The following is a 10,168-nucleotide window of genomic DNA, read 5'->3' on the forward strand; positions in this document are numbered from 1 at the left end:
TTTTCTCTCTTGATCTGAGTTCACATGCTGAAACGTGAGAAACAGTCATTTCTAAACAGCAGAGGCTTCCAAACTTCACAGTGGCCTAATCACAAGAACAACATTTGAATAACCCAATAAACAGACACCATCCTCTGGTGTCAGGAACAGGAACATTCCATAATCCTCAGTTTCATTTCGAGACAGGGGCCTCCTATGGCTACTGACCTCTCGGCATTAACTCTTGTCTGAGGACCCTAGAATCCTTTGTGCTCCTCCCCACCAAACCCACAATGTTTGGGTTCTTTCCTTGCCATGCTCAAAATCTTGTGGGAGTAGAGGATGTCAGACTTTAAGTCCCTTCTGAATTTTAGAAAATTCCGCAAACAACTAACCCTCCCCAAAGTCAGATTTTCTAAGAACAAACAGGGGTAATGATATCTGCCGCATAACACAGTAAACAGGGCCTTGAGAATAAGCATTATTAACATGCTCACTGAGCTGCCTCAAATCCTATTTGGAGGGAGGCATGGTATAAATAAATAAACATGCTCCCTGGATCTTTACAGTCGGAGGTTTAGTGAGTCACTTCAATCTTGGAAAGGCATTAAAATTGCGGGTACATAATTGGATTTGTTTTGCTATTAGGTGCAGATCTCCAACTTTTTCCATGTTTGCCACATTCACGAAGCAGGAGCAGTCTTATCTTGATGGAAATGCTATCCTTGATGTGAACCTTGGGGCCTGAAAGACAGGGGAAGGAGAAAAAGAGGATGTGGACTCTTTTGTTCCCTTATTCTCATGGAGTGCCCGTTTTCTCTGCAGATGCTGGGTAAATGGACAGGCTAGTAGTTCAAGTGCTCATTGTTGTGTTGGCACAGAGCCTCTCTCCCTCACGAAGTTGTTTATAATTTCCATTATTCATGGTCTTAGACCAGAGGGCTTTGACTTGTCAGGTAAGCTAATTTGAAATAGAAATCTTGTGTTACCTACCTTTGCCCTTTGGAAGAATATTTTTATATATTTAATCTGGTATGCTGTTTTAAAATATGTTGCATATGGCTGCATAATGGGGTTATACTTGACTGTTTTTAATAAGAAATTATTTTTTAAGCTACCCACAACAGAAAGCAGTTTTCCCTTCCAAGTAAAAATGGAGAGATAGAAGAGAGTTAGAAATCTTTCTGAATGACTATATGAAGGAAAAAAATCAGAATTATCTGAGAAAAGATGATGCTGCACTGGAGAGATCCTTTTAGAGACAAACTTGGGTCCCATCAAAATTTTGGGACACAAAGAGAACAAGCAAAATGGATTCAGGGAAGAAAGAACCCAGAAGCCTGAGGGAATTTCTTTTTTATTTTGAGGTCAGCTGCTAGGTGGATTTAAAGGGAAAGAGTGATTATAAGTTTAGAAGGAAGCGTCAAGTTCAAGCTCTGGTTTTCCAGTCAAGGGAGCACGATTTAATTAGTGGAAATATAGTTCAGTTTGGAGATAGCCAGGAGGACACAGCCTGCCCTGTTTGTTAATAGAACAGCTTATCTCTTTCAGAGTAGCTGAGAGGACAGATCTCAGATGGATTAGGTGAAGAATGCATCACTGCAGCTTTAGACACTGATATAACAGAGATTTTTCTCAGTGGAAATTCTGAGCCTCTTGCTTTGGGATAAGGAAGAGGCTTTCACAGAGTGTTCCCTGAAGGGTATGAGTTGAGGTGGTGAGAAGGAGTTAATATGTATGGCATGAAGATGTTTAAAATTGGGGGCATGTAAAAGAAACTTAAGAGAAGGTTCAGAAAAGATTGTTTTACAAGAAAGGCAGGTGCATGCCAGAGGCAAGGATATTATATGATAAACAGGGATGACCTAGATCCACTCAAAATCTCTAATATCAGATAAGAAAGGTGGTTCTGGAATCAAGACCAAGAAGTCATAGATGGCCCTTAGAGACCATGATTTTGAAGATAAATGTGAACAAAACAGCAAAAAGGTGGAGACGTATCTATTAGTGGAATACTGAGAGACATACTTCAACACAACTTGCAGTCTTTAGGGTAAAGAAAAACTGAGTGCACTGTTGGTTGGGTATAAGTCACACCTTGAACACCCTCTGTGGATATTTCTAGAATCAGTCTGTCTTCTACTCTTTCTATTCATTTCGAGCATCTTATTCATTAGGTAGTGCTTTCTCTCCTGGCTTTTGCCTGGTTTTGGAAAGATCAGGTTATAATCTTAGACTTCATTTACTCTCTCTCTTCTAATTCATGTAATTAACAATTTCTACCACTTGTCAGTTAAAAAAGAAGAAATCTGTTGCTTTTATTACCAAAAAAAGAAATTGTACCAAGAGGAATATTGTCTTCCTATGGGTTCATTAGCTTGCCAAGTGTGTCTGAACCATTCCTCACCTCTCACTGTCAAGTATAAATTTCTGGCAAGTAGCTTGTCAATTTAGGAATTTTAGGCAATTGAAGTTAAACATGAGCTATTTGTGTGATATGGATTCCACAAAGTATAGTACAAATCAAATATTAAAATGTATTTCTTGAAGAATAGCATCTAGATTGAGAGAAAACTAGTTTTGCTATCCTAGGTTCTGAGAGGATTTCCTATAAAGGATTTAATCTGGTCTAAGTATATCTTTTAAGAGCAGATATAGATAAACTGCAATGTGTTTGGTCAGGGGGCAAGAACAGAACTAGTGAAAGGGACTGAAAAGTTTGCCATAAAGGAAAAGGTTGAGGAGATGAAGCTGTTGTGTATGGAAAAGGGTGTTTCAGAAGGGAATCTACTTGAAATATTTGAAAGGCCATCTTGGGTGATGTAAATTGTTTTAAACAGTTTTATTGGAAAGGCATGGGACCAATTTCTGAAAATTTCCATGAGACTGATTTTGAAGGCATCTCTTGTACTCTGAACTGTAACGTGGGAATAGGTTGCTTCAGAAAGTGTGTTCATTGTCATTGAACAGGTGGCAGGGTGGGTTTCAATAGTATGCTGGACAACTCGATAGGGTGTTATTGATGAGTTAAAAAACTGGATATGTAGTTGGGCTGGAGAAGGGCACATTCTCTTCACAAACCATGCATGATTAGCGGTTTTCTGTAACTGTCATCTGGAGTTTTGAAAAGGTTATTCACATCTATGTTCAACTCTAGCCATATTGTTTAATCAGAATTATTCTATACTTTACTTCTATAGAATTATTTCTATAGTCTGAAGAAATTCCACAGATAAATTTATAAGGCAATCTGAGTTGGTGGTAGAGGATACAAAGAAGCATTTTAAAAATGTCTCTCACTTTCTTTACTCTTGCCACAATGCTGAAATACACACACCATTGACTATTTTATTTTTTTCCCCTCACTTTGGTGGTAAACACTGTGTAATTATGTGTTGACTCCAATTCTCCCCAACAGAAGACTGTAATGGAACAGACATCTAAACAAAGAGGTTTAGATTGAGAAGAAAAAGATCAACTACTCAGAATGTCTTAGAGGAAGGAAAAAGGAATTCAGTTTATAGGTGAAGAATATGTTTTGAGGATAAACTTACCTTCTCTATGAAGTGTTTTCCCAGGAAACATGTATTAGAATGATGTGCTTAATTAAGTAAAATGGAGCTGTGCTGACTTTCTGGGTTCTACAATTTATCAATTAATCCAGTGTTTTTCCAACTGGCTTCCTTGTGCCATTGGGGCACAGAAATGACGATGAACTTTGTTTTCCTCTACTCTAATGTATGTATTCTCTCTGCTTTCCCTTCTCCCTTCTTTAAAGATGAATTACTTAGTGAAAGTGTTTATATGTGAGAGGAAACAAAATTGTTTAAAATAACCCATAAAGAATCAAAGGAACTTAAGAAATTTGAAAAATTAATAGGCACAGTTTTTATGCACTAAAGGGAACTGTAAATTAAAGCAAAACTTCGTACATTTAGAACTTTTATAAAATTAGAAAACTTTATAAATTACTATCAATCAGATGGTCACATTTAAAGTTAAAAGGGAATCTAGAAATCATCTCCAATGATCATAGTCATGTTGTTTTTTCCCCTAGAAGACTTTCTTGAAGTAAGAACTTCCTGGTGCAAGTTCCTATCTCCTGGCGTATGGCATAAACAAGTCATTACCAACTACTTTGACTAGCACTGATATAGTCAATACCCTTTGTTTTATAAATGAGGACATAACTGAGATGGGCCTTCGTAGCCTCCAAGTAAATCTTTATTCAAATTTAACATTGTAAAGGTGTCAGTTCTTCTTAAATTAATCTATAATCATAATAAAATTCTATTTAAAATTTCAAAGTAATAATTTTGAGAATTGAACATGTAACACTAAAATTTTTGGAGGATTAAATGTCAATGAATAGTTAAGACAAAAGTAAAAGTGAAGAAGGAGGAACTTATCTGACCAGATGATAAAATATTGTTTTACTGGACAATCAGACAGTCTGATTGTGTTTGTGTGTATATATGAAACACTAATATATATGTAGATATTCGCACATGCACAATAGTGGTAGCTTCATAACTAAATAGAGAGAGGATTATTTAATAAATGCTATTGGAAAATGCACTTTATTCTTGCAACTATAAAAAAATTAAGACCATGGGCCGGTCGAGTGGTGTGGTGGTTAAGAGTTAGCTTGGGATGCCAGCTCTGAGCAACAGGGCCCACATGAGGACCAGTGATGCTGCGCCCTCTACAGCTAAGATGGTGAACAACAGCTCCACCTGGAGCTGGGCTGCCATGAGTCACTAGTGACAGTGTAGGCTGCAGTGGGTTGGCTGGCAGTTGGCATGAGCTTTCATGAGCTGCTGTGAGCCTCCTTGAGCGGCTGTCCAATGGCCTGTGAGCGACTACCTCACCCGGGAAGAGCACAATGATAATACCAACAAGGGCCAGTGAAGTGATGTCCTCCACAACTAGACTGAAGAACAAAAGGACAGCAATTTGTCCGTTCCCTTCCCCGATTCCCCAATGCTGTTTCCTTCCCCCAATTCCCCAATAAAATCTTAAAAAAAAAATTAAGATCAAAGTTGATTAAAGACTCATACATGAAAGGAAATGCTATACAACTGTTAGAACAAAATTCAGAAGAATGTAATTATGACCTTGTATCTGGGGGAGATTTCTTAAACAAGAAACAAATGGATTAATCACAAATAGAGGAAGATTAATGGATTTGATTATAGTAACATTAAAGACTTCTGTTTAATCATGGGTACTAAATGTAAGCATTAAAACAAACAACTGGAAGAATATGTTTTTAAAATGTGTAAATAAAGGAGGATTAAAACTTTAAAGTTTAAAGAATATCTGCAAATCAAGAAGAAACTGCCAGGCAACCTAATATAGAAGTGAACGAAGGGTATGAATGGAAAATTCACAGAAAGAAAACTTGAATGGCTAATAATTATAGGGGAAAGTGATCATATTTATTAGTAATCAGAAAATTAAAAATTACAATGAGACATGGTTTTGCGTGTTCATCATAAAAGTAAAACTTAAAAATCAGATAGTGTGTAGTGCTAGTGAGGATATGAAGGAATAGAAACTCTCATTCACTATTGGTAGGAAAGAATATCAGAAAAACCATTCAGAGGACCAACTGGAGTATTTAGTGGAATCAAGTATGCATAATGCACTATGGAGCAGTACTGCTCCTTGGTATACATCACAGAGAAACTCTTAGCTAGGTGCATAAATAAGCCTGGATAAGGATATATATATATATATATATATATATATATATATATATATATATATATATATCAGAACACTACTTGTAACAGAAAAAGAGTTTGAAACAATGGAAATGTCCATTAAGACAATATTACTATATATGCAAAAAATATAATAATACATCACAATTAAAAAGAATGAATATGATCTATAAAGATCAAAATGGATTGATATAATATGCATATGTTTGGTGGAAAGCGTGAGCAGTTAGATGTATGGGGAAAAAATAGGATGGGATGTTGCAGTTATGGAGATAAAGGGAATGAAAACACTTTAAAAAATGTGAGGACATTGATTATTGAGAATAACATGCCACCAATTGATGATTTATAAATACAAGGCCTGAAGAATAGAATAGAAAAACACTTTTTGGGCCTACTCTCTAGTAGATTCCCCTTATTTTGTAAAGGAGTCTTTTTTCTTCTCTCTAATTCCTGTAACCATGCAAGGGTACTCATACTTTGAAAGCTCACTTGAACCAAGGAAATAGAAGAATCACATCCTAGAGATAATCTTGGACTTTACCTTTGGAGAAAGGGTATATAGCTTGAGAGCTCAGAAAACATTCATATTTAGCTGGAACAAAAACAAGGAACAGCATTCAAGAAAGGACAATAATATTTCAGGCGTGGGTTACAATAACTACACTGGATCCAGAAACTTAAAAAAACAAAAAAAAAGATATGAAATCAAACCCAAATAATTGGGTCAAGACAGTTGCTAATGGAAGTGTTTAGGTGGTAAAATAAAGACATTTCTGAAGATCAGGGAAACTACCAGTAGGAATAGGGGACTTGCTGGATTATGGAGGGAATGGTTATAGGAGTTGGAGGGAGAGAGAAATACCTGCACAGATCAAAGGAGGTGAATTGGGGAGGGAAGGGTGAAGAAATATTTTAAAATATAACTTATAAAAATGGATAATCTATTTTTGTAATCCCAATCTCAAGCCAATTTGAGTGGGGTTTATTTTCCTTCTAGCTGGCTTGTTGATTTAAAAAATTCCAGTAAGGAAGTTGTTTCTATAATTTAAAAAATATTAAATTTTGTTATCTCTAAATACAGGGTGATCTATACAGGGCTCTTGCTCCCCCTTGACAAATACTCTCTCCTTGACCAAACTTTAGACAGGAACTTCCAAGCCCTCTTTTTGACTAGGCCCTGACCTGGGCCCTCTCTTCAGCCTGCTGAGTCCAATTTTAGCAAGAACCCTATTGAGTCAGTTTAGCTAGCATTCTCCCACCCTGATCCCGGATCACCCTGGTCTGATCTTTCTTGCCTTCATCAGGAATACTATTAAGTCAGTTGAGCAAGAATTCTCTTATCCTCGATTTATCCACTGACACCCCTCATTCTGCTCAGTGGCTATAAATCCCCAGCTGACAATCCTGTGTTTGAAGCCAAGCCCAATCTTTCTCCCCTGTTGTGATAGTCTTGACATCTATCACAAACAAGTAGTCTTGAAAAAAGCTTACCTTAACTGTTTAGACAAGGGTCAGAATAATTTTTCTTTAATATCCTGAAACAAGAAGCTTTAATGATAAATAGTAGTCATGGGAGGTGAAGGTAGGGTGGCTGGGGATTGTAAGGGGTAAGGTTATACTGTTCACTGTATGCAGGAGATCTAACAAACTCCAGGGAAATTCTCCTCTTTGAGGGGTGTCTGTATTAGAGATATATTCCACAACTGTAAGGGAAAGGTAAGTCACATGAAATACAGGTGCAATTATACCACCTCTGACCACTGGAGGAAGATATGTAGGAACAAGGATTTGCAATGGAAGGCATTGTTCCCTCATTTCTTCTGCATCAGGATCATATGCTTGTCTGTCGTATGTTAGTCTCTGATCACCAAGATTTTTTGTCTCCATGTTTACAATGATAATAACCTCTTAAGAGGGAGCAGCTTTTGAGGCAGTTAGGAAGAAGTCCTGCCACTTTAGTAATCTCTGGAGGCACCCTTTGACTTTTCCTGTAGTGCTGAGGCATGGTGACAGGGAGTCTGTAAACAAAAGGATGGCAGTAAGAGATTCTGCCTCTTATCATCCTCTATGATTCAGAATGTTTTGCTGCTCTGGGAGTTGTTTTTTCTTGAGCTCTACCGGTGGAGCAAAGGACTTTGGCTCTCCACAAAGGCTGCCCGCCTTCTGGCCAGATGTAATCGCCTAGCCTGTCCATAGTGTGTTCTTTCTGCAGGTGAAGAGGAAGGTAAACACTTCTTCCTACTGAGTCTGGTTTATGTGATTGATGCTGGGACTTCCAATTTCCAGGACAAATGATCCATTAGTGGAAATGGGCACACAGGAAACCTCAGTGCCAGTAAGTTAAGTACCCATCTATACTCAGTGAACAGTCGGCTGATCTCAATTGTAGGCAATTAACAGTGATTAGCATGTGCGTGCCTGGTGGGTGGCCCAATGAGATTCTTCTTACTGATTAGACAAACTCACAAACGAAGCAGAGAGATATTGCCATGAAAATGCAACAGAAAGGCTCAATCACTGTGTGAGAGAGTCTGACCAAAGGAGGACTCTTGTGGATGTTTTAATTTCTCCTCCTAAACCTCTCATTAACTCTCAAATAACCCAGTAATATGTGGGGAGGGCTGGTTACTCGTTTAGAATCAGATGCTTTTTATGCATCCTGAGTTGGAGAAATTAGAACGAGAAGAAAATAAATCCCCACAAAATTGTGCAACCCTGCGGCGCACAGCTATTTCTTTCGTATCCTGGCATTTCCTTCCAACCTGGCACAGTGTCTTGTACCTAGGAGATCTCAGTAGATGTTGGTAAAAGTGAATTGAAATCAGGTTTTCTCATCGTACCTACTTATAATTATGTTAGCTTTTTCTTGTCTCTTCTATTATTTTATTTTTTTGCTTTATTTAATTTTTTGCTACTTTCTTTCTCTTCCCTTTTTAAAATCATTAGACTATATTTGTGATGTGTTTTTGGTATGAAATACTTTTGAGAGATTTGTAAAGTAGAAATTAAATGTAAATTTTTATTTCCCTATTGAATTTTATTATAATTTCATAGCAGTGTTCTCATCAACATGTTTGGGCTCAAAGCCATAGTGAAGAACAACTAATATCCATTTCAAATAACTTTCTGCTACTGGCCATGCACAATCTCCTTGCAAGAGAATAATCAAGTGGACAATTAATTTACATGTTCTTTAAACACCCACCTATTAAATTACATTATACAATTCTTATTTCCTTGGGGGTTCTCACTGACTTTATGAGACTTGCATGTCTTTGTCTAACCACATGAGCCATATCAAGTATTCTGAAAAACTCACTAATTGTACGAATCTCATAGAGACACTGTTATAACAAATGTGGGCTGTATCATTCCACTATTAGGTGCAGAATACTCTGTGAAGGTGAGGACTGTGACATGTTTACTAGAAACTTTCCAGTGCCTAGCACAGTGCTTGACATGTAGTAGAGTTGAAAGAATAAATTACTCAATTACTTAACATGAAAATAAAACAGGAATATTGTTTCATAAAAAAAAATCCATTCTTATTATATCTTCTTAGAAATTCAGTAATCACTACTTTAAATTCTCAGTAATCACAGCTTTAAAATCTCATGTATTTAGCCATGTAGTAGAAAACAATGTTTCATGCCACCAAATTGTTGGAGATGATGCTTTAAGAAGGAACACTGTACTGCTAAAAGGATACTATTGCTCAATGTATAATTTGAATAGGTGATGATCTGACCTGCAAGGCAACTATGCATCTCAATATCTAAGGCCAAGGGGAGAAAGTGACCTTAATTAAAGCTTACAATAATCAATGTCTAACGAATGGAACTAATTGTAACCTGTCCCTTTAAAATTCAGTCCAGATTATCCTTTAATGAAACAATCTTACCTTTGTTCTAACTATAATATATTTTCACCAAGTGGTCATCTGATTATAAATCTAATTTTATTATTTTTTTACTTTATTTTATTTTTTTAACTACTTTATTGAAGTACAATTGACACACAAAAAGCTGTGTACATTGATGTGTTTGGAGATAACTGTACATTCATGAAACCACCATCATTATCAGTGCCGTGAACTCATCCATCGCCTCCAAAATTTCCTCCCATTTCCTTTGTTTTCCTTTTAAACGTTTGTGGTAAGAGCACTTAACATAAGATCTACCCTTTTAGCAACATTTCAAGTATACAACACCGTATTATTAATGTTAAAAAACAAAATTCAAATGAGTAAATTTGAAGATCTAATTGGCTTTATTAAGTAATTTATCAGCCTGGCAGCATTCCATCTAGCAACTAGCAGGGTGAGCTGAGAGGTTGTACAAAATGGGAGGTTTTTATAGGAAGAAGGGTGGACCAGGGTAGCAATTAACAAAAGAAAAGATTAGTTTTAGCCCCAAACATCTTATTTTGCAGTGAAGGGAATGGCAAGTGTTTTTATC

Source organism: Hipposideros armiger, unplaced genomic scaffold, assembly GCF_001890085.2.
Source record: "Hipposideros armiger isolate ML-2016 unplaced genomic scaffold, ASM189008v1 scaffold_701, whole genome shotgun sequence".
Classification (NCBI taxonomy): domain Eukaryota; kingdom Metazoa; phylum Chordata; class Mammalia; order Chiroptera; family Hipposideridae; genus Hipposideros; species Hipposideros armiger.